At 40.0% G+C, this 18,769-nt stretch overlaps 1 long non-coding RNA gene across 1 annotated transcript in view; it reads left to right on the forward strand.

Moving 5' to 3' along the window:
• The window catches only part of LOC131191125 (uncharacterized), a 29,575-nt gene extending 11,501 nt beyond the window's left edge, over positions 1-18,074 (forward strand). The window contains exon 4 of the long non-coding RNA XR_009153431.1: positions 17,923-18,074. This is a non-coding gene — a long non-coding RNA (uncharacterized LOC131191125). The remainder of the gene's footprint in view (positions 1-17,922) is intronic.
• The last annotated feature ends 695 nt before the right edge of the window (positions 18,075-18,769 follow it).

Genomic DNA, 18,769 nt, shown 5'->3' on the forward strand with positions numbered 1-18,769 from the left:
ACAAAACTATGTTTCTTTAAAAGTCAATTTCTCTTTACATTAAAATATTCCACACTCAGTATAATGATAAGAGAAAACAATTAAAGGTAAAAAAACAATGTGCCAGAACCACACTATGGTCAAACATCTTGCTTAAATAAAAAACTAGAAGCGTTGCGGTGAGACTGGCTGGGAAAATACCAGGCTCTAATGAGTCTGGCAAAACCCAGTCAAACAAACCGCTGTCGGGAGGGGTGTCTTCGGACCAGAACTGTCCTGTAGGGTTGGTGAAGAAGGAGAGGCATCTTGGATGGCTAAAGAGGAACAGACAAGTTCCTCAAAAAGCCAGTGAAAACTTTTCAATCCAACAGTGGGGGGACAGCGGCCATTGCAACCGCCATGAAGCCGGGGCATTCAGATTAAGAATTGTGCAGGAGCGGAGATTTGGACGGAGTATTGCTCCGGGTGAGTGAATGGCCAACTCACAGATAATAAAGAAAAAAAATTGGAAATTTTTTAAGCTACCCTAGCGTGGGAATAGCAGCTAATTAGCGTCAGGGGAAGTTAATTGACAAAAGAGAGAAAGCGGAAGTAAAAAACACTAAAGCCCAAAACAGAGTTTGATATTTAAACCTTAAATGTGGATGTTGAATTTGGAGAGACTAAATTTACTATAAGAAAAAGAAACTCAAAAGAAAATACTTTTGGAATAAGATTGGATATAAACTGAAAGAAAAATTTTGAACCTTAAAAGAAGATTAAAGAATAAAGAATAAAGAAAAACTTACAATAGACAAAGCTTTTAAATTGAACCTGAACTGGAGCCAAAAATTGGAAAAACTTAGAAGAGAAAGAAAGAAAGTTAATCGGACTAATATAAAACTGGATACTTTGTTAAATTGTTGATTTGGAACTTGTGGATTTTAGAGAGCCATCTACTGGCAGGAAAAATAAGTACTACATTGAACACTTTAAAAATGGGAAATTTTCTGTGTCCTTGAGGAACGAGCTGTGAGACTTTTTATGGAGGATTTGTTTGTCTTCTCAACAACTGAACATTGATAATACAAGAGCTGGAAAATAACAAACTTTAAATTGGAGTTAAAAAGTAACTAGAATGTTAAAATGTGGCAAGAACTAATAGAGTTGGTAAAAACTGTACGTTTATCATTTGATGTGGATAGAAAAAAGCCAAAAATTTAATCGGAGCCTATTCAACCTGGATGAACAAACGACCAATGAGAAGCAAGAAAACAACACTGATGATAAAGATACTGATGAAAAATTAAATGATAACATTGGGAATAGCAATGAAAAAAAGAGAGTTAATGATTTCATTGCAGTTAATAGTGCAAAAAATAGAGTGGTTATAATGAAGCAAAGGAGACAGACTACTAATGGGGAAATGAGTAAGAGGAGAGGTAGAAAGGGAAATAGATCAAGTGAGAATAGAGGGCAAGCTAAGCGAGAAATGTTGTTTTTAATGATTACATTGGGGTTAACAATGTTAAAAATAGAAAACTTAGAGGAAAAATGATGAATGATTACATTGGGATTAACAATGGGAAAATAAGGAAGGTAAGAGGAGAAAAGGGGAATAGATTAAAACATAATAAAAGAGAGGATAATTACAAAAAGAAGAAAAAGGAAAAAAAGAAAAGGGGTGAAATATTAGTTGGACCAAGAGAAAATGGTTAAAAGGAGTAATTAATGGATAGGAGGAAGGGTAATATGATATAGATGTAAAGTAATAATTGTATTAACAACAGTATTAGGATTAATATTGGTGATTATATTAATTGACTTGATAAATTATTTACTTAGAAGATGTAATAATGATAACATAACTTTGATTTGATAGATAGATAGGATATAAAATAGATAGATTGGATATAAAATAACTGTAAAAACAATTGTATTAATAATGATATTAGGATTAATATTGGTGATTATATTAGTTGAACAAGAGGTAATTGATAAATAGTGGGATTTTTAAAATTAAAGGTAAATGATCATAACTGAATTGATAAAAACTGAATTATATAAAATGAAGTATAAAAAGAAATGTGAAGAATTGTATTGTTTTTTGTGGTGATAAAGAAAAAAACTGAAATTATTAAAATTGAATGACAACATAATTGATTGATATAAAATAATTGTGTTAGAAGTAATGTTGGTGATTATATTATTTGAAATCAGAATATGAAAAATTGTATTGTTTTTGGTGGTTAAATGGTGTTGTTAAAGTGGTATTGTTTTTGGTGATTAATTGTTTTTGATGTTTAAATGGTAAAATGATTAATTTTTAGACAAAGATGATGTTAAACAAATATTAAAAAATATATGTTTTAGGGTCCATCTATGGGAAAAATTGAAACTAAGAAATAACTGTTAAAAAGGAAATGATTGAATGACTGTGTTCAAAGTAAAGGGTTTCAATAGATTTATTTTTAAAAATGTTAAGAACTTATATGACAATGAAGTGAACAATCTGTAATAAGTGAAGATAAGGAGCTGAGGGCGGATGGTAATTTTGACTATATATTCTATAAAAAATAAAAATAAAAAGGGGGAAAGTAGAATCTTGGCAGAAATTGGAATTTATATATAGCAAATATTGAGAAATTAAGGTGTATGAATTTTTGACTTGGTCAATACTGTATTCAGAAAATATGTATTCTATGTTTGTGTGTCTGAAATATGTGTGTGTGTGTGTGTGTAGGTTTTCATGGGTATAGGTATGTAGGTCTTGGTATATTCGGGTCTTTTCCCATGTAAGGTTGAGGGTATCTTGGCGACGTTTCAACGAGGTCTTACTCATCATCTTCAGGCTGGTGCTTTCGGCTTCGTGCCGGTGTGAGCAAAGCGTGGTCTGAGCTGCCATCTCTCTATAAATACTGGTGGGGAGGTGGGGAGTGTTGCTGTGAGCGGGCCAGTTGGCTGTGTATCTTGATTGGTAGATGGAGTGGGTGTTTGCAGATTGGTCGAGATGGGGAGTGTTGCTGTGAGCAGGTTGGTTGACTGTGCGGTTGCATCTTGATTGGTAGATGGAGTGGGTGACTGCAGATTGGTTGGCTGTTTCACAGCCTCCTATGTAGGTGTAGTCCTAGTCTTTTGTTCCTGATCTTTGGTGTTGTGGCCTCTGGAGTTCTGTGATGTGATGTCTTGAGCAGATGGCTGTGATGTAGCATCACAGGTTTTGGTTTGGCTCTGAGTCTGAGGTCTTGTAATGTGTTCCCGGCGTGTGTCAGCTTGCTTTGTGTGGGGATCGGAGGGGGGCGCAGCAGCCAGTAGTGCCACATGGTCTGGCTTCTGGATGGTGGTTGTGTTTCGTCTGTGGGGTGGGTTTGGGTTTGAATCTGGTGAGGATGATTGGTGGTGGTGTTGTGTGTTATCCTGGGTCTGGTGTCAATTTTCGTGGCTGGGACTCGTTTCACATCACAGAACTCCAGAGGCCACAACATCAAAGCTCAGGAACAAAAGACTAGGACCACACCCACATAGGAGGCTGCGAAACAGCTGACCAATCTGCAGGCACCCACTCCATCTACCAATCAGGATGCAACCACACAGCCAACCAACCCACTCACAGCAACACTCCTTACCTCCCCACCAGTATTTATAGAGAGACGGCAGCTCAGACCATGCTTTGCTCACACAGGCATGAAGCCAAAAGCACCAGCCTGAAGATGATGAGTGAGACCTCGTCAAAACGTCGCCAAGATACCCTCAACCTTACATGAGAAAAGACCCAAATATGCCAAGATAGACAGACATATATATATATTTATATATTTATATATTTATATATTATATATTTATACACACACACACACACACACACACACACATATACATCCATCCATACATCCATCCATATATATATATATATATATATATATATATATATATGTTTTCTGAGGTTTTCACGGGTGTTAGTATATAGGTCTTTGGTTGTTCGGGTTTTCTCCCGTGTAAAATTGGAAGTGTCTTGGCGACGTTTCGACGAAGTCTCATTCGTCATCTTCAGGCTTCAGCTTCGTGCTTCTGGGGGCAATGTGTGATCGCAGCTGTTTCTCACACATTGCTCCCAGAAGCACGGTTGAAGCCTGAAGATGACGAATGAGACTTCGTCAAACGTCGCCAAGACACTTCCAATTTTACACGGAGAAAACCCAACAACCAAAGACCTATATATATATTTATACACACACACATATACATCCATCCATATATATATATATATATATATATATATATATATATATATATATATAAAGTCTTGCTTAAATAAAAATTATTTTCAAGGCCTTCTTGAATGCAACTTATCAGCATTGTTCCAGAATCTTCTCTGACTGTTAACAAACCTAAGTATAGAAATTGTGCTTGCTTCATCACTGGAGGTTTTTAAGAAGAGACTGGACAGTCACCTGGTATGGGGTCTCCTGATTGAGCAGGAAGCTGGACTAGAAGACCTCAAAGGTCCCTTCCAGCTCTATTCTGATTGACTTCATAGGCAACTTTTCTTCTAATATCACATCATTTGTTAGAAACATTTAGCTGCAGTCAGTATAGAATAAACCTGTCAATCTGAATGCAAAAAAATTCAAAAGATACAAATCTGATTCCAGTGGTTGCAATATCCAAAACCTCGAGGATGGGGTGGGAATTTGAACTTTCAATTCCTTGTTTTTAGGTAAAAGAAAAAGTGCAAGACCACTTTAATCATAAAAAGCCTGATCTCTAGTTCATCCAGCAACTTGCTTGTATTATTACACAGATTAAACATAATTCTAATTCTTAAAAATTCTGATTCTAAAAAAGTGCACTTAGCCAGGTTAACCTACAGAGAGCACACTGGAGTCATGCATCTTGTTGAGTTGTGGTTTCTACTTATTTAGCATTGTAGTTGGAAGTGGTAATCGCTTTGGAGAAAGGATCTTTTGCTTTTTAATCAAGGCTATTATCAGCCTCGAAGGTATAGTCCCAAAACTTTCTTTGTGTCGAGCCCATTCTAATTGTAATGTTTAATGTCCTGATTTTGGAGAAGATTATAATGGAAGACTGGGACAGGGCTTGATTTCCTGCCCACAATACCAATGCTAAAATGTCTAGGCCCTAGGCCTTGGCCAGTGGTGGCCTGCAACCAGTTTAACAACTGGTTTGGTAAGTGCACCTAGGGTGCTTGCACGCAGTGTTAAAATTGGAGGTTTTTAAAGCTCAGCTGCTTACCTTCTAAGTCAGCCCTGGTAAGTAGAACAGCTGAGGCACAGAAATCAGATATAAGGCGTGATTCAGATAAGCTAGAAACAAGGAAATAAAGGACAGGATAGGGCAGGGTGGGTGGGCGGGCCAGATGATTGTGAGAACTACCAGTTTTCCCAAACCGGTCTGAACCAGCTGAATCCCACCCTTAGCCCTGGCCTAGATCATTTCCAACTGTTTTAAGCATAATCATTATCAATAGGTAACTATCACTATCTTCTGAATTTCAGTTCCATCTTTTTAATTCTATTCTCTCCCACATCCTCATTCCTGGGTCAATATATCAACATGGTTGCATTGTAGTAGACAGGAGTCTGATAACATCTTCCAGATTCAGCAAATTTACTAGGGCGCAAGCTCATGAGAGTTCACATCATTAGAATAGATTCAGTATGCCTGACTGGAAACATTTGCGAGAAAGAGGGAAAGGGATAAGGAGATGAATGGCTGAAATTCTGTCTCACTGATTGTTAATAACCTTCACTTTTCGACATTTGGAGCTTGGACAGAAGAGATCAATTAAAAGCAAGCTTGATTGACACAGCGACACCCCAGGTTCAAAGGCATGCAATATGAGTCTTGCTGAGGTGCCTGTCCTAAACTTCGGAAAACCAAAAAGTATCTGAAAAGCCAAGCTTAAAATTCTTCTAAAGATTTGTTTGCTTTTAAGATATGAATCAATGAATCTTTATGGGCACATCAGGTGCACGATCTGCATCTAAAATGGGGGTCTGCTTTGAACCTCAGCTAGGATCTTTGACAGCAAGCATATCAAGTGCCATGATGAAATGCAGAATGATATGAATATGGTTATTAGCCACCTGCCACCTTGAGATTACATTCAATTTTCAGTGGGAGGGAAACACGCATACACAGCTCTGTAAAAAATGTCAGCTTGTTGCCTCTCCTTTATCCTCAAAGTTTAAAAGTTTTTTTTTATCAATTTCAAGCAGCCAGGCTGGAACAAGGACAGGATCCAGCTATCAAGTGATCTGATACATTGTGGTGGAGGAGATAAGAAAATAGCTAAGTCCCCGTAGTTGCCCTCCTGCCTTCCTCTTCTCTCTTTTCTCCCTTTCATCTAGTTAGGTTTGTTCTTTATCATAATCGAGGAGGCATTCTGTGAAACTGGAACTAAAGCGGAAAAATGGGGAGGTGTGCTTGTTATCTAGTGGAAAGAGAGAAACGGTTGAAAACAAACTTTAAAAGTGCACTGGATTTCTGGCCAATTTGGAAAATAAGAATAAAGTAACACAATCAGACCTAAATTAGTATACCCCTATTGATGGGAGTACTGGTGTTTCCCAATAAACACCTTTTAATATTTAAAGGTTTAGCATTCTTGTTTTCATCAGGAAATATCTAATTAAAACTTTCTCCACAAGTGAAACTATGCAGCCACGCTTCGGGATTCTGGATTGGCACAAGCTTGCTCACTTCTGTTTGTGACAGATAGAGGCAAAGCTATCTCAAGGTGAGCCAAAGGCAGTGGTGGGATTCAGCCAGTTCGCACTACTTCGGGAGAACCGGTTGTTAACTTTCTGAGCAGTTTGGTGAACTGGTTGTTGGAAGAAATCATTAGGGCAGAGAACTGGTTGTTAAATTATTTGAATCCCACCACTGGCCAAAGGGCTAAGTTTGTCCAGCTGTACAAACTCAGCCAGACGATGGGGAGAGTTAGAGAATTGAATGGAATAATCTTCCCCCCCACCCCCGAGAATTTGGAAAAGAAAGTCTGCCAATCAGATTTTAAATTGCCACTCCCAGCTATTAATGTCATCCATCTTTGCCACTAAAAGAGATTTCTGAAGGGATCAGCCAGTACAGCTTTTCCTTATCTGTGGTATTTCTTGAATTTGTTGCACCACTGTGACAGGCCCAAAACAACTGGCAGCTTTCAAAACATCCCAAGAGAAAGACGGGGGGGAAAAGCAGCGGAGGAGGAGGGAGGAATAGGAGAAACTAAAGCTTTCACTCCTGTGGAAAAGGAATGAATCAAAACGACACTTCAGAAATCAGGGACCAAGAGATTCTCCTAATTAGAAGAAGCTCGGTCACTTCTGCCCACAGATCATTTCAGCCCTTCCTGAGCATTGCGAATAAAAATGGAGGTTGCCCCTCCATGCACTTGATCTTTACAAAAGCTGTAGGAAAGTAGAAGGAGCTCCTTCTGCCTCCCAAGCTGTCTGAAACTGACAACACTCTGATCCCTTTGCTCTCTGACAAGCAGAAGGTCAGGCTCCTGTCATTTTCCATCTTCTCCAGGGGCAGCCGCTGCACAGGGCACACACTCACGCTGCTTCTAAAGGGGATAAAAAATAAAAACAATAAAAACGAGGAAGCCACAGACAGAAAACAGGCTGGTAGGCAGGCAGAGCGGGGGAATACACAGGAACAGAGATGAGAGGCGAGAGGAATGGAGGGTGACAGATACGGACAAGGTCCTTAATTAAAAATCTACAGCAGGGAGCAAGTCAGTCAAACAGAGAAGGAAAATAAATTATGCAGGAAGGGGAATGGAACAAAACTAAGGGGAAACAGGCAGTGTGGCAAGGGGAAGGGAAAACGCTTGGGAGAAAAAGAGGTAGAGGATAAGATTAGCAACTATTGGCTTTAGTCTAGATCAGAGGTGGTTTCAGCAGGTTTTGACCAGTTCTGGAGAACTGGTAGCGAAAATTTTGAGTAGTTCAGAGAACCAGTAAATACCACCTCTGAATGGCCCCACCCTCATCTATTCTCTGCCTCCGGAGTCCCAGCTGATCGGGACAAAATGGGGATTTTGCAGTATCCTTCCCCTGCCACGCCCACCAAGCCATGCCTCGCCCAGCAAGCCACACCCACAGAACCAGCAGTAAAAAAATTTGAAACCCACCACTGGTCTAGATGCCCATAAATTGAAGGAGGCCTTCCTGAGCCTGTAAGAATCCTGATTTAGTAAGCTGTCGCTCTTGAGAATCTGTGCATAACTTTGAGCTGAGGCTTAACAGTGAGTGGAAAGGGACCCAAAAGGCCCTGGAAATGAATTGGGATGCAGTTGTTTAAGTAGGACTGGGAGGATCTGTATCCTTTCAAACACAGTCAGACTGACAACTCCCATAGTCCTTACCATAGGCCAGCAGACTGTGGATGTTAGAACTTCAGCAGCAGCTGGAAGCTTCCTGTAAATCAGCCTCATTGCAATCAACACAAGGATCCCAGTCCTCGGTCATCAGGAGTCATCAGGACTTCTTAACATACAGGTTTATATTTGCAGTACTGAGGATCAACAAGCTGGTCCAGGATTTCAGCTGGATAATCTGAGGGGGTCTGACCAAAAAAACCTCCATTGTGAAGAGGTAGCCAAGAAGAAGGTGGCTACAGCCGTGCAACTGAAACCCTGCTCCCTTTTTATATGCAACGTAGATGCAATAGATACAAAAAAGGGACAGAGATTCAGGTGTGTTATGGTAGATGCCACCTTGATTTTTTTTTTATCCCTTCCAAAAATGCATCTGTTTCTGAAGTTGGAAGAAACGCCCTCTTTGCAATCCCTAAAACCTTCTCTTATGTCACCACTAACCTTCACTGATTTAGTTGCCATAAATCAGCAGCTATGTTTCCAGACATTTTAGATAAAAACAAAATAAAACAATTGTGCCAACTGTGGGGTCTGGGAAACACCCTCAAAATAATCCCAGTCAAAAGAAAACAAGGGAAAGCCCATGTACTGTAGTTCTATAGCCCAATCGGTTGATATTATCCCCCTCTTTTTAATGTCTCTTCCCCACTATGGCTTTCAAAACATATGATTAACACAGCAATTTCTCAAGAAGCAAGGCAAGATAGAAAAGAAGGACTCTCACTGTGCAGCTGTTTACAGACTCCAGATATTTCTTTGGCTCTGTGCAAATAATATGCTATTTCCAAGACAGCTACCAATTCCACAAGGTATTCTCAGCTTGCAATCCTGAAAGGAAGCCTTCTAAGCATCAAAACACTCCTCTTGCTCTATGACAGTTTCTGCTCATTGAGAACCAAATACCATGGGGGGGAGAGAGAGAGAAAAGGGTATTAAAAACCTCTGGCACCAAAGCCTGTGTTAAGTGCCACTATATCTTTCTGTTTATCAACACTGACTCTAAGCAGCATACAAATTCAGAACAAGTACTATGCCTAAAAATGAATTACACTAAATATGTCAATTTACTTTATCCAAAAGGGAGAGAAACAACATACCCTAGACCAATATTTCTCAGATTTGGCAAATTTAAGAAATGTGGACTTCAGCTCCCAGAATTCTCCAGCCAGCATGCTGGGAAACACTGTACTGTCTGGTTTGGTTCTGCAACCCAACACAGACACAGACTTCAGAGCAGCTGGAAGCTTCCTGTAAATCAGCCTCATTGCAATCAACACAAGGATCCCAGTCCTCGGTCATCAGGAGTCATCAGGACTTCTTAACATACAGGTTTATATTTGCAGTACTGAGGATCAACAAGCTGGTCCAGGATTTCAGCTGGATAATCTGAGGGGGTCTGACCAAAAAAACCTCCATTGTGAAGAGGTAGCCAAGAAGAAGGTGGCTACAGCCGTGCAACTGAAACCCTGCTCCCTTTTTATATGCAACGTAGATGCAATAGATACAAAAAAGGGACAGAGATTCAGGTGTGTTATGGTAGATGCCACCTTGATTTTTTTTTTTTATCCCTTCCAAAAATGCATCTATTTCTGAAGTTGGAAGAAACGCCCTCTTTGCAATCCCTAAAACCTTCTCTTATGTCACCACTAACCTTCACTGATTTAGTTGCCATAAATCAGCAGCTATGTTTCCAGACATTTTAGAAAAAAACAAAATAAAACAATTGTGCCAACTGTGGGGTCTGGGAAACACCTCAAAATAATCCCAGTCAAAAGAAAACAAGAGAAAGCCCATGTACTGTAGTTCTATAGCCCAATCGGTTGATATTATCCCCCTCTTTTTAATGTCTCTTCCCCACTATGGCTTTCAAAACATATGATTAACACAGCAATTTCTCAAGAAGCAAGGCAAGATAGAAAAGAAGGACTCTCACTGTGCAGCTGTTTACAGACACCAGATATTTCTTTGGCTCTGTGCAAATAATATGCTATTTCCAAGACAGCTACCAATTCCACAAGGTATTCTCAGCTTGCAATCCTGAAAGGAAGCCTTCTAATATCACATCATTTGTTAGAAACATTTAGCTGCAGTCAGTATAGAATAAACCTGTCAATTTGAATGCAAAAATTCAAAAGATACAAATCTGATTCCAGTGGTTGCAATATCCAAAACCTCGAGGATGGGGTGGGAATTTGAACTTTCAATTCCTTGTTTTAGGTAAAAGAAAAGTGCAAGACCACTTTAATCATAAAAAGCCTGATCTCTAGTTCATCCAGCAACTTGCTTGTATTATTACACAGATTAAACATAATTCTAATTCTTAGAAATTTGATTCTAAAAAGTGCACTTAGCCAGGTTAACCTACAGAGAGCACACTGAGTCATGCATCTTGTTGAGTTGTGGTTTCTACTTATTTAGCATTGTAGTTGGAAGTGGTAATCGCTTTGGAGAAAGGATCTTTGCTTTTAATCAAGGCTATTATCAGCCTCGAAGGTATAGTCCCAAAACTTTCTTTGTGTCGAGCCCATTCTAATTGTAATGTTTAATGTCCTGATTTTGGAGAAGATTATAATGGAAGACTGGGACAGGGCTTGATTTCCTGCCCACAATACCAATGCTAAAATGTCTAGGCCCTAGGCCTTGGCCAGTGGTGGCCTGCAACCAGTTTAACAACTGGTTTGGTAAGTGCACCTAGGGTGCTTGCACGCAGTGTTAAAATTGGAGGTTTTTAAAGCTCAGCTGCTTACCTTCTAAGTCAGCCCTGGTAAGTAGAACAGCTGAGGCACAGAAATCAGATATAAGGCGTGATTCAGATAAGCTAGAAACAAGGAAATAAAGGACAGGATAGGGCAGGGTGGGTGGGCGGGCCAGATGATTGTGAGAACTACCAGTTTTCCCAAACCGGTCTGAACCAGCTGAATCCCACCCTTAGCCCTGGCCTAGATCATTTCCAACTGTTTTAAGCATAATCATTATCAATAGGTAACTATCACTATCTTCTGAATTTCAGTTCCATCTTTTTAATTCTATTCTCTCCCACATCCTCATTCCTGGGTCAATATATCAACATGGTTGCATTGTAGTAGACAGGAGTCTTGATAACATCTTCCAGATTCAGCAAATTTACTAGGGCGCAAGCTCATGAGAGTTCACATCATTAGAATAGATTCAGTATGCCTGACTGGAAACATTTGCGAGAAAGAGGGAAAGGGATAAGGAGATGAATGGCTGAAATTCTGTCTCACTGATTGTTAATAACCTTCACTTTTTGACATTTGGAGCTTGGACAGAAGAGATCAATTAAAAGCAAGCTTGATTGACACAGCGACACCCCAGGTTCAAAGGCATGCAATATGAGTCTTGCTGAGGTGCCTGTCCTAAACTTCGGAAAACCAAAAAGTATCTGAAAAGCCAAGCTTAAAATTCTTCTAAAGATTTGTTTGCTTTTAAGATATGAATCAATGAATCTTTATGGGCACATCAGGTGCACGATCTGCATCTAAAATGGGGGTCTGCTTTGAACCTCAGCTAGGATCTTTGACAGCAAGCATATCAAGTGCCATGATGAAATGCAGAATGATATGAATATGGTTATTAGCCACCTGCCACCTTGAGATTACATTCAATTTTCAGTGGGAGGGAAACACGCATACACAGCTCTGTAAAAAATGTCAGCTTGTTGCCTCTCCTTTATCCTCAAAGTTTAAAAGTTTTTTTTTTATCAATTTCAAGCAGCCAGGCTGGAACAAGGACAGGATCCAGCTATCAAGTGATCTGATACATTGTGGTGGAGGAGATAAGAAAATAGCTAAGTCCCCGTAGTTGCCCTCCTGCCTTCCTCTTCTCTCTTTTCTCCCTTTCATCTAGTTAGGTTTGTTCTTTATCATAATCGAGGAGGCATTCTGTGAAACTGGAACTAAAGCGGAAAAATGGGGAGGTGTGCTTGTTATCTAGTGGAAAGAGAGAAACGGTTGAAAACAAACTTTAAAAGTGCACTGCATTTCTGGCCAATTTGGAAAATAAGAATAAAGTAACACAATCAGACCTAAATTAGTATACCCCTATTGATGGGAGTACTGGTGTTTCCCAATAAACACCTTTTAATATTTAAAGGTTTAGCATTCTTGTTTTCATCAGGAAATATCTAATTAAAACTTTCTCCACAAGTGAAATTATGCAGCCACGCTTCGGGATTCTGGATTGGCACAAGCTTGCTCACTTCTGTTTGTGACAGATAGAGGCAAAGCTATCTCAAGGTGAGCCAAAGGCAGTGGTGGGATTCAGCCAGTTCGCACTACTTCGGGAGAACCGGTTGTTAACTTTCTGAGCAGTTTGGTGAACTGGTTGTTGGAAGAAATCATTAGGGCAGAGAACTGGTTGTTAAATTATTTGAATCCCACCACTGGCCAAAGGGCTAAATTTGTCCAGCTGTACAAACTCAGCCAGGCGATGGGGAGAGTTAGAGAATTGAATGGAATAATCTTCCCCCCCACCCCCGAGAATTTGGAAAAGAAAGTCTGCCAATCAGATTTTAAATTGCCACTCCCAGCTCTTAATGTCATCCATCTTTGCCACTAAAAGAGATTTCTGAAGGGATCAGCCAGTACAGCTTTTCCATATCTGTGGTATTTCTTGAATTTGTTGCACCACTGTGACAGGCCCAAAACAACTGGCAGCTTTCAAAACATCCCAAGAGAAAGACGGGGGGAAAAGCAGCGGAGGAGGAGGGAGGAATAGGAGAAACTAAAGCTTTCACTCCTGTGGAAAAGGAATGAATCAGAACGACACTTCAGAAATCAGGGACCAAGAGATTCTCCTAATTAGAAGAAGCTCGGTCACTTCTGCCCACAGATCATTTCAGCACTTCCTGAGCATTGCGAATAAAAATGGAGGTTGCCCCTCCGTGCACTTGATCTTTACAAAAGCTGTAGGAAAGTAGAAGGAGCTCCTTCTGCCTCCCAAGCTGTCTGAAACTGACAACACTCTGATCCCTTTGCTCTCTGACAAGCAGAAGGTCAGGCTCCTGTCATTTTCCGTCTTCTCCAGGGGCAGCCGCTGCACAGGGCACACACTCACGCTGCTTCTAAAGGGGATAAAAAATAAAAAAAATTAAAACGAGGAAGCCACAGACAGAAAACAGGCTGGTAGGCAGGCAGAGCGGGGGAATACACAGGAACAGAGATGAGAGGCGAGAGGAATGGAGGGTGACAGATACGGACAAGGTCCTTAATTAAAAATCTACAGCAGGGAGCAAGTCAGTCAAACAGAGAAGGAAAATAAATTATGCAGGAAGGGGAATGGAACAAAACTAAGGGGAAACAGGCAGTGTGGCAAGGGGAAGGGAAAACGCTTGGGAGAAAAAGAGGTAGAGGATAAGATTAGCAACTATTGGCTTTAGTCTAGATCAGAGGTGGGTTTCAGCAGGTTTTGACCAGTTCTGGAGAACTGGTAGCGAAAATTTTGAGTAGTTCAGAGAACCAGTAAATACCACCTCTGAATGGCCCCACCCTCATCTATTCTCTGCCTCCGGAGTCCCAGCTGATCGGGACAAAATGGGGATTTTGCAGTATCCTTCCCCTGCCACGCCCACCAAGCCATGCCTCGCCCAGCAAGCCACACCCACAGAACCAGCAGTAAAAAAAATTGAAACCCACCACTGGTCTAGATGCCCATAAATTGAAGGAGGCCTTCCTGAGCCTGTAAGAATCCTGATTTAGTAAGCTGTCGCTCTTGAGAATCTGTGCATAACTTTGAGCTGAGGCTTAACAGTGAGTGGAAAGGGACCCAAAAGGCCCTGGAAATGAATTGGGATGCAGTTGTTTAAGTAGGACTGGGAGGATCTGTATCCTTTCAAACACAGTCAGACTGACAACTCCCATAGTCCTTACCATAGGCCAGCAGACTGTGGATGTTAGGACTTCAGAGCAGCTGGAAGCTTCCTGTAAATCAGCCTCATTGCAATCAACACAAGGATCCCAGTCCTCGGTCATCAGGAGTCATCAGGACTTCTTAACATACAGGTTTATATTTGCAGTACTGAGGATCAACAAGCTGGTCCAGGATTTCAGCTGGATAATCTGAGGGGGTCTGACCAAAAAAACCTCCATTGTGAAGAGGTAGCCAAGAAGAAGGTGGCTACAGCCGTGCAACTGAAACCCTGCTCCCTTTTTATATGCAACGTAGATGCAATAGATACAAAAAAGGGACAGAGATTCAGGTGTGTTATGGTAGATGCCACCTTGATTTTTTTTTTTTATCCCTTCCAAAAATGCATCTATTTCTGAAGTTGGAAGAAACGCCCTCTTTGCAATCCCTAAAACCTTCTCTTATGTCACCACTAACCTTCACTGATTTAGTTGCCATAAATCAGCAGCTATGTTTCCAGACATTTTAGAAAAAAACAAAATAAAACAATTGTGCCAACTGTGGGGTCTGGGGGGGGGAAACACCCTCAAAATAATCCCAGTCAAAAGAAAACAAGGGAAAGCCCATGTACTGTAGTTCTATAGCCCAATCGGTTGATATTATCCCCCTCTTTTTAATGTCTCTTCCCCACTATGGCTTTCAAAACATATGATTAACACAGCAATTTCTCAAGAAGCAAGGCAAGATAGAAAAGAAGGACTCTCACTGTGCAGCTGTTTACAGACTCCAGATATTTCTTTGGCTCTGTGCAAATAATATGCTATTTCCAAGACAGCTACCAATTCCACAAGGTATTCTCAGCTTGCAATCCTGAAAGGAAGCCTTCTAAGCATCAAAACACTCCTCTTGCTCTATGACAGTTTCTGCTCATTGAGAACCAAATACCATGGGGGAGAGAGAGAGAGAGAAAAGGGTATTAAAAACCTCTGGCACCAAAGCCTGTGTTAAGTGCCAGTATATCTTTCTGTTTATCAACACTGACTCTAAGCGGCATACAAATTCAGAACAAGTAAAGGTAAAGGTTTCCTCGCACATATGTGCTAGTCGTTCCCAACTCTTTTCAAAGCCGAAGAGCCAGCGCTGTCCAAAGACGTCTCCGTGGTCATGTGGCCGGCATAACTAAATGCCAAAGGTGCATGGAACGCTATTACCTTCCCACCAAAGGTGGTCCCTATTTTTCTACTTGCATTTTTTATGTGCTTTCGAACTGCTAGGTTGGCAGAAGCTGGGACAAGTCATGGGAACTCATCCCATTACGCAGCGCTAGGGATTCGAACTGCTGAGCTGCCAACCAACAAGCTCAATGTCTTAGCCACTGATCCACCATATTGCTCTTTCAGAACAAGTACTATGCCTAAAAATGAATTACACTAAATATGTCAATTTACTTTATCCAAAAGGGAGAGAAACAACATACCCTAGACCAATATTTCTCAGATTTGGCAAATTTAAGAAATGTGGACTTCAGCTCCCAGAATTCTCCAGCCAACATGCTGGGAAACACTGTACTGTCTGGTTTGGTTCTGCAACCCAACACAGACACAGACTTCAGAGGATAATTAGAACTGCAGAAAGAACAATTGCTACCAACCTGCCTTCCATTGAGGACCTGTATACTGCACAAATCAAGAAGAGGGCTGTGAAAATATTTACAGATCCCTCACATCCTGGACATAAAATGTTTCAACTCCTACCTTCAAAACGATGCTACAGAGCACTGCACACCAGAACAACTCGACATAAGAACAGTTTTTTCCCGAAGGTCATCACTCTGCTAAACAAATAATTCCCTCAACAATGTCAAACTATTTACTAAATCTACACTACTATTAATCTTCTCATTGTTTTCATCACCAATCTCTTTCCACTTATGACTGTATGACTGTAACTTTTTGTTGCTATCATTAAGGGTTAAATTGCAACCTATGACCATCATTTGTGTTGTAAATGTTGTACCTTTGATGTATTTTTTTCTTTTTTCTTTTCTTTTTTCTTTTTCTTTTATGTACACTGAGAGCATATGCATCAAAACAAATTTCTTGTGTGTCCAATCACACTTGGCCAATAAAAATTCTATTCTATTCTATTCTATTCTATTCTATTCTATTCTATTCTATTCTATTCTATTCTATTCTAATAAAACTAAGGCTGCTTTCCTGAACAATGCCTAATACATGGGCACATCACGAACTTATACCACAGCCTGAGGGGAAAAGACAGGTTTTGAAAGATCAAATCTAAGCCTATAGAGTCAAGGCAATCTGAGCCTCTAGGGAAAGAAGATTCCATAGGGCAGGAACCACAGCTCTTCCTATCAGATGATATTAGTGAATGGGGCCCCAAACACATCTTCTCTGTTGGATTTAAAGGGACAGGCAGTAAGGATGAAAGAGATTTGGCTCCTCAGATTTACGGGTCTTATGCCATGAAAAGCTTTATAGGATAACCTGCACCTTAAATTGCACACAGAAGCTCACTGTTGACCAGGACAGTTGACATAGCTGAGATCTTGCATGAGCATGCCAAGATGCACATAAAACTGCTTGCATGGCTGCATTCTGGACTGAGAGAAGTTTCAAGTGGCCTTCAAGGCATCCCCATATAGACCACATAGCAACAATTCACATTTAAGTTGATCAGAGCATGAATGACCATGAGAAAAAACTCGTGATATCGGAAAAGGGTGCTATTGTCAAACCAGATGCATCTGTGCAAAGCCTTTCTGGTAGCTGTGATCCCCAAATGATACACCATTTCTGTATGGGAATGTACCACTTATTGAGAACTAAAGATGGAAAATCACTAGGATCAGATTGATCCCTATCTGTTCATTCTTGTCAAGGTTGAGCCTATTCCTCTTTGTACAGATATGTATAGCCTCCAATCACTGAAACATGATCTCAGTAACATAACTTGGTTGACTAGAGGTCAAGCCTTTAAGCGATAAAAGTTGGGGGGTCAATCTGGATTGGGGGGGGTCAATCTGGATAGACAGGATAGCAATCTATAAGAGTTCTCCCTCTTTGATTTATAAGTTTCCACAGTCTGAATTCCAAATCATGGATATTATTTATGCAAAAGCTGGATTCTGTCTCCAAGACATGGTTATTTTCATAATGGAGATAACTGAGAATAGGAGCAAGGGAAGAGGGCAAATAAGTTAAAACCAAAAAGGAAGAATCATTCTTTCTTCAAAATCACATGCCTGGAACTCAGGAACATGAATCTCAAAGATTCACGTCCTCTCCCATTCTATGTACAACGGGCAAGCTTGACAATGGTTAATGGCACATTTAAAAAAACAAAATATAAAAACAAAAGCTCGGAAGACAAAATCTCTGGTCCCCATGACTGACTTAGATTGGATCTTACAATATTATCCTGGGACACATAGATTCGCCTTCATTTGTGAAACAAAATATAGCTGGTAATTTTTGTCACAGAGATCAATTCCTATTTCCTTCAAGAGAAGACAGTCTTTTCTGTTGGTATGAATTAGCTGACTGGATTGGATGGGGGAGAAGTTTAATCAAAACCAATTAAAATTAAGCTTCTCATATGTCTTATTGTTACACTTGATCCATTACTGATCAGGATAATACTGAGTTTTTCATATTATTCTTCCTCTTTTTCAGACATTGCCCTGGTTTGATTGCAGTACACTTCTTCCTTCTTCAGGCAAGATATCCAACATACTTTGAAAAAATAATTATTTTGCCACAGACCTCAGAGCTTGTAAAATATGCTATATTGCTATGGTGATTGATAGCAAGGATTTCCTCTATTATTTCCAATTACTCTGAGCTTTCTGAGATGTTTGCAGACAGCCCAATGTATATTATTATAAAGAATCCCAGCCTCTGAGATAATATTTCCTCCTCTGTTGAATAAAGTTTGTTGGCTGCGAATAATCAGACTCATTTGTTAAACTCTGTTTCTAAGAAGTCATTTATTTCTTCAAGTCTATAATTGAGAGAGAGAGATTTTTGTTTGTGTGTGTGGGGGAGCAATCTTTCATATATTTATCGATTTCATTCACAGTTCATCTACCTTTAATAGTTATTTACATTCATAAATATATATGGCATATCTGGAAAGGAATTCAGAAAATTTTCTGAGGGGCTTCCCCCGTTTATCCCTTTCTTATTTATTTCATTATATTTACATCCAATTTTATTTCCAAAGAGTGTAAGGCAAAATCATTGCCTCTTCCTTCCTTTTCATCTTCATAGCAACCCTATGATATAAGTTAAACCAATGTTTCTCAATTTTGGCAACTTTAAGATGTGTGGGCTTGAACTCTGAGAATTCCCCAGTCATCCTTGCTGAGAACTGAAGTCCAGATATCTTAAAGTTGCCAAGGTTGAGAAACACTGAGTTAATCTGTTCAATGGTAACTAGATAAGCTTCCTGGTTGAATTTCTCACCATGCCAAGTCTTCTAAGAACAAAATCTTCTTTAGCTGGGTCCAGAAGTAACAAA

This window comes from Ahaetulla prasina, chromosome 2 (genome assembly GCF_028640845.1).
Source record: "Ahaetulla prasina isolate Xishuangbanna chromosome 2, ASM2864084v1, whole genome shotgun sequence".
Lineage (NCBI taxonomy): Eukaryota > Metazoa > Chordata > Lepidosauria > Squamata > Colubridae > Ahaetulla > Ahaetulla prasina.